A 6,000-nucleotide genomic window follows, 5' to 3' on the forward strand; every position below is an offset into this window, starting at 1 on the left:
GAGATAGACCCTGTCACGCTTCCAGGGGTTAACTTTGTTTCATCTAAAGGGAGGAAGGACGAAAGCGACTGTTGCGGTTTTGCTAACAGTTGGGTAGTTTACAGGCTCATCAAGTCTGTAGTCAATTTCTGGGCTGCTCACCCCTAACTTAATTATATCAAAATGTAAACGGGTTATGTAGAAGTTAAATAAAAGAAGCTTCATTAAAACCCTGGCATTAATGCTCATCCCCCCAGGAAGATTTACTCTTATCAGAAGAGATGCGATTTTGTAGAACAGTGTGTTTGTGTAAGTCTCTCTGTCCACGCATAGAGATCTCTTATCGTCACACAAGGATGAAAGCTTCTGCTTCCCGAGACTCATTCCGTGCTATGTTGGAGCGCTGTAAGGCCATAACGTATTTATTTCAAGGAGCTGATGGTTGTTGACTTTCTGCAAATTCTTCCCCGCCCCTTGAATTCCCTATTTAATTTTATCATCAAGCCAAGCCATCCAAGAAGAAACCACTCCTCTAAGCCTTACTACCGCCCATCTGAAATACAAACCTGTGAGTTTCCCAGAACTTTATTAAAATAAATATTGACTTCCCTGCCCGGAAGAATCTTCCTTTACACCCCCTCCCCTACCCATCAGCTTGTTCACCTCCAAACTTGTTCCCTCCTCCTCACTATCATTCATTCAGGTGCTTGTTTTTAATTCCTTCTTTCCATGGCTGCCTATATCCAGTTACTATGACCTGTTACTTCTGCCTCCTAAAAGTCTTTCAGATCTAGCCTTGTCCCACCCCAATTCGAGCCCATAGATTGTTACAAGGGCCTCCGGAGTCACCATCTTTCCGTCTTTCCGTGCTGCATGGGGTCATTTTACCAGCAGTTACATTCATTTCATTCCCCTACTGACATATCCTTGGTTCGCTCTTGACCGCAGAGGAAAGAGGTCCATCTCCTTAGCACATCATATGTCACCCTTCATGGTTGGAATGTATACACTGAAGCTGGAAGGAATGGAGCAGCTGTGGGTCTCTTCTCCTATCTCCTGGAAGGTCTCTTTTAATGCAATTGAGTGTTTCCTTTAGAGGAGAGAGTAGCCCCAGTGAGATGTTAGATTTGGCATTTGTCTGGATCCAGCACTTAGTCCTCTGATTGTTTCCATTTTCCAACCCACAGGCTGAGCCCAGAATTGTCTTCTCCTTTCCAAGCTCATCTTTCATTCCTCGGTATTCATAATCCAGTTGGAAAACCCATATATTATCTTAAACTTCTAAAACTTCAGAATCCCTTGGAAAGCATGTTAAAATGTATGGTTCGTGCCTAGAAATCTTCTGATTCATTAGGTATGGAGTTGGGTCCAACGTTTGAATTTTAAATAAATTGGATTGGAATTTGGTTGAGAAAACACATTTTATGAACAGCACATTTCATGAAAAAGAGTCCTAGATGCACAGTTTGATCCTTCAACCCCAGTGAACTTCACAGCATTCTACTGCAGACCCTAAAGTCCGACTTGGATGCCTGGCCCTGACACCCACTGTCACTGACACCACCCACTCCACAGGTGCCTTCTGTTTCTCTGTTTGCTCCTTGTCTGCCTACTCTGCCCTTAATACCATCTCTCGCCCGCGCACTTCAGTGCCCTGATGAGCTCTGCTCTCAATCTAGGCGCCCTCACTGGAAACCCTCCTTCACACTCTGGGCTTTTACCAGTGGTATCTCTCATTGAAATCTCAGTCAAGAGTTACAGAGCCCAATACTCAACTGCGCTGGACTCATCCTCACCCGACAACCTGCAGATATACCTGCTTCTCTTCACGTGTCTGTGGTCCTAGCAAAGGGTACCATCCTGCATGAAGGAGCTCAGATCTTGACAGCCAGCCTGACGCCTCCTTCAGCCGTCCACCTTCAATTCTGTCTTGTTCACCATCCATTTATTCAATGGTTATTTACTGAGTGCTCACCATATTCCTGGCAATGGACCAGCTTTGGAGATACAATGGAAATGGAGAACAGGAGAGGTGGGTGTCGTCCTGCCCTCATGGAGACATGGGCACTGTGTGACTTTTCAGCTCTCTCTCCAAAGCATCTCTTCCTCTCATCCTCCATTAAGGAAGTGCCCCTACCTTCCAGTGTGCTTGGGACAATTCCAATGTTGCTCTGGACAAGGTATTTCATTTGCTAGATTGTTCTATGTTGGACAATAAATTATATGGGCACCCTATCTATTAGCATTCTTTTTTTTTTTTTTTTGCGGTACGTGGGCCTCTCACTGTTGTGGCCTCTCCCGTTGCAGAGCACAGGCTCAGCGGCCATGGCTCACGGGCCCAGCAGCTCCACGGCATGTGGGATCTTCCCGGACCTGTGCACGAACCCGTGTCCCCTGCATCGGCAGGCGGACTCTCAACCACTGCGCCACCAGGGAAGCCCTATTAGCATTCTTTTACTTCGCCTGACATCTTCAGTAGACTCGATTATTGTCAGGGTTTCTGAAAAGATCTCCCTGCCTTCAGTCTGATTCCATTTTAACGAGTCTTCCATTCTGCTTCAAGGACCATCTCTTGACATCACAAACTGATGAAACTACTCTCATCTAGTTACCAGTTATCAAGGTTCTCCCGTTTCCTAGAGAGTTAAGTCCAGCATCCTGGGCAAGGTGTAAAGAGTTCCTGTCACCTTCTCGCTCCATCTCCTGTCTACCTTGGTAAGCCCTTTATTCTCCAGCTGCTTTGTCCACACCTGAGCCTCCACCACCTCCCGCTACCCCTGCCCTGTCTTTGCTTTCATCTGAGCATCCCTTTTCCCCTTCCCAGGCTGACGAGCATTGCACATTGTTCACCCTCCTTCCTAGGGACCTTGTACCCCAGCCCCCGCCCCTGAGCTTCTGGGGTGTAGTTCACCCTGCCTCTTTCAGGCGGCCCAGGAAGACACACCACACTCTATTACTATTGCACATCTTAATTGTTTTTGTTTTTCAGTGATGATGTTGCTGATATTCGGCCTCTGTACGCCAGTGCTGGATTAAATCTCAGAGGCAGAGTTTTGGGTGAAGTAGAAAGAAATAGCTTTCTTGCTTTGCCAGGCAAAGGGGGCCATGGTGGGCTAACACCCTCCAGACTGTGTGTCCCGCCCTGGAGCAGGTAGTGAGGAGTGTTATAGTGCTCAAGGAGCAGGGCGTGGTCAGCTCGTGGACGCTTTTCTGATTGGTTGGTGGTGAGGTAATTGAGAGTCAGCATCATCAAACTTCTGTTTCCAGCCAGTCTGGGGTCTACATGCTTGTGGGCATCAGACAGTTAACTTCTTCCACCTGTGGGCGTTTCAGTATCTGCAAAACAGCTCAAAGGACATGGCTCAGAATATTATCTATAGTCCTTGAGGAAGAACTAAAGGTCCTTGACCTTGTTTAATGGCTAAGATATTATTATTTTTTCTTACTTGACTGTTTTCCTTTCTTTCTGCATTTTTTCACTTTTCTGATTAAATGCATTCTTTGACTAAAGTTTTTTCTACAGACAAAAGGCAGGGAGAGGACATGGGTAGGGGTCTATTCTGGGAAAGCCTCATAGGGTCCTTCTTGGTTGTAATGGGAGCAACATACGTATACTTCTGTCATTAAAATTTTCATATAAAATAAAAATATCCCTTCACAGCCCCACCCCCTACCTTCCTCTGTCAATTCTCTGTTCCATTCCCAGAGGTAACCACTGTGCCATTCCTGTGGTTATCCTTTCTGCCCCCTGCACATTCACAGATAGACACATGCACACCTTGGGATGTGCCTGTGCATAGCTTTGCATGTGTCTTTGTGCAAGTGATACAGGCCCATTTTGATGATTGTCTGCAGCTCAATTTCCCCTTAATGATGTCTTCCCTATTTTTCCAGGGCAGCACATACAGATCCTCACCACGTGTCAAACACCACTGCTCAGGATCCCAGAGTTGATTGAATTAGCTCACAATTAAAGAGCATTTCAATGGCATTTAATCAGTTATTAGTCCGAGTGGGGCTGTGGAGCAAGCTTGCCCACATGCCTTCCTGCCTGGGTGAGGGCTCTCCAGGCTGGATGCGTTTGCACATCTGCTAAGGCTCCTGTTGAGAAAGGTGCCCACGTCTCCTCCACGGTTGTGAGGGGAGCCCACCTGAGAACTGGAGGTGGCTCCTTGTGGGGAAGCCATGGGCCCTGGTGAGATGGGAGCCTCACTGCACCCTTTGGGGTGTTTGCTTGCCCCTGCTGGTGTCTGTCATGGGGAGGTCCAGGCAGAAGTGTGAAGGGTGCTGGGAACAGGGGACACCTCTGGATAGCCGCTCACTCCATAAAGGAAGAGGACAGGCAGATGGTGTTTGTGTGCAGGGGCCAGTCTGAGAACCGGGGATCCTGCTGTGGCGCTGGTGTCCTGGGCAAGGCTCCTGGGGTCACCAGTAGACACCCAGGAACTTGGGATCCCATGTGTAAAGTGGGCAATCTGCAACGCACTATATGCATGTCTCACACACACTTCTGCTTTGGGGCCCTGGACGGGGGTGGGGACATTAGGAAGGGATTGGCCCCAAATGAGGGAGCAGCTGATGTGCCTCAGGGACACCAAGGACTGGCAGGTAGAGGGGGCTGATCCTGTGGGGAGTTGCTGAGGCTGGCACAGGGGGGCAGCAGCCCAGTGACCAGTGCCTACCTCGGGCTGCTCTGTCTGCCGGATCCAGAGCAGGGACCTTGCCCAGGACCCTGAGAGCAGAGGGCAGCAGGGAGACCCAGGGTCCTGGCCCCTGCATCCCCGTGGCAGGTGCTCTGTGAGCCTGTGTGGACAGAAAGCCCAAATCAGTCACATTTTAGAGTAGGTCAGTCAACAGCACATTCGTTTAGAAAAGCTACTCTAGTATTATTCATTTCAGACATGGGCGATATATTTTAAAGTCTAATTCAAACCTTAAAATTCTTCACAGACTTTGGCTGGAGTCCTTGTCTAAAATATAAATGGCGTCATTTGCATTGCGCTCCTACACCATTATTTCTTTGTTTCCATTTTTCAGCGTTGTTATAATTCCTCCTGCCCTTGTGTTTATTCTCAACTGAGCAGGTCTGCTTTCCTCTCATAAACTGACTTGAGCATCTGTTGCTGAGGGGTGTATTTTGATGATAAATTCATAAAAGCCATTCCAGGAGAATTCTACTTTTGTTTTCAGGGCAGGCATCCTCTGTTGTGTCTTTCCATACCTGCAGGGTGACCAGCACAGGTGAGGGAGGCATAGGGCAGAATTAATGACCTTCATCATTGCCTTAATCACCCATAGACACACACTTAAAGGGTCAGTTTTGGGGCCAAACAATATGACATCAATGCAATTGACTGTAGAAAATGAAGTTATGGCTATAGGGCATCTAGATATAGTGGGGAATATACCTTAACACTAAGGGCCCCAAAAGACAAAACATTTGTTTCTTTAATCTGAGTCTCTTTGTGGTTGTGTATTGTCCTCTGCAATCTTATTTGGGGATTTATAAAATATTGTGGCATTCTTCTCTTGGAATAGGCAGTCACCTCATAATTTTGTTTTCTCTGTTCACTAAACGGCATCAATGAACCACCAGCAGAAAGGTGAACTGGTTTCTGCTGTGAGTTCTCCCATTCACTGTGAGTTTGGTGTTTGGAATAAGATGACCAGAGAGTAAGGAGGCTCCCGGATGTGTCCACAGGGGCAGCTTCCCCCAGCCATGACTTCCGTAACTCAGGACCCGCTTGGAGCAGGTCCTGCGCATGTTAGAAACCCAAATGGAAATTTGCACTCAGCTGGTCATTAAAAAATCTAACCAGGGGCTTTATGGAACACTTACAGTAATGTGAAGAATGGTTTTGTACATGAGCTTGTTGAAAACTTAAAACCTCAATGACTTCCTACTGGGGATTTTTGGCCCCAGTTTTAGGCATAAGATGCCAAGGGCACACACAGTTTTATCTGAAGTAGGTTTCATGGCAGATCAAGAGACCGTTGTTACACAGAGATTTCTGGAGCCAC

Source organism: Leucopleurus acutus (genome assembly GCF_964270905.1).
Source record: "Leucopleurus acutus genome assembly, chromosome: 3".
Classification (NCBI taxonomy): Eukaryota; Metazoa; Chordata; class Mammalia; order Artiodactyla; family Delphinidae; genus Leucopleurus; species Leucopleurus acutus.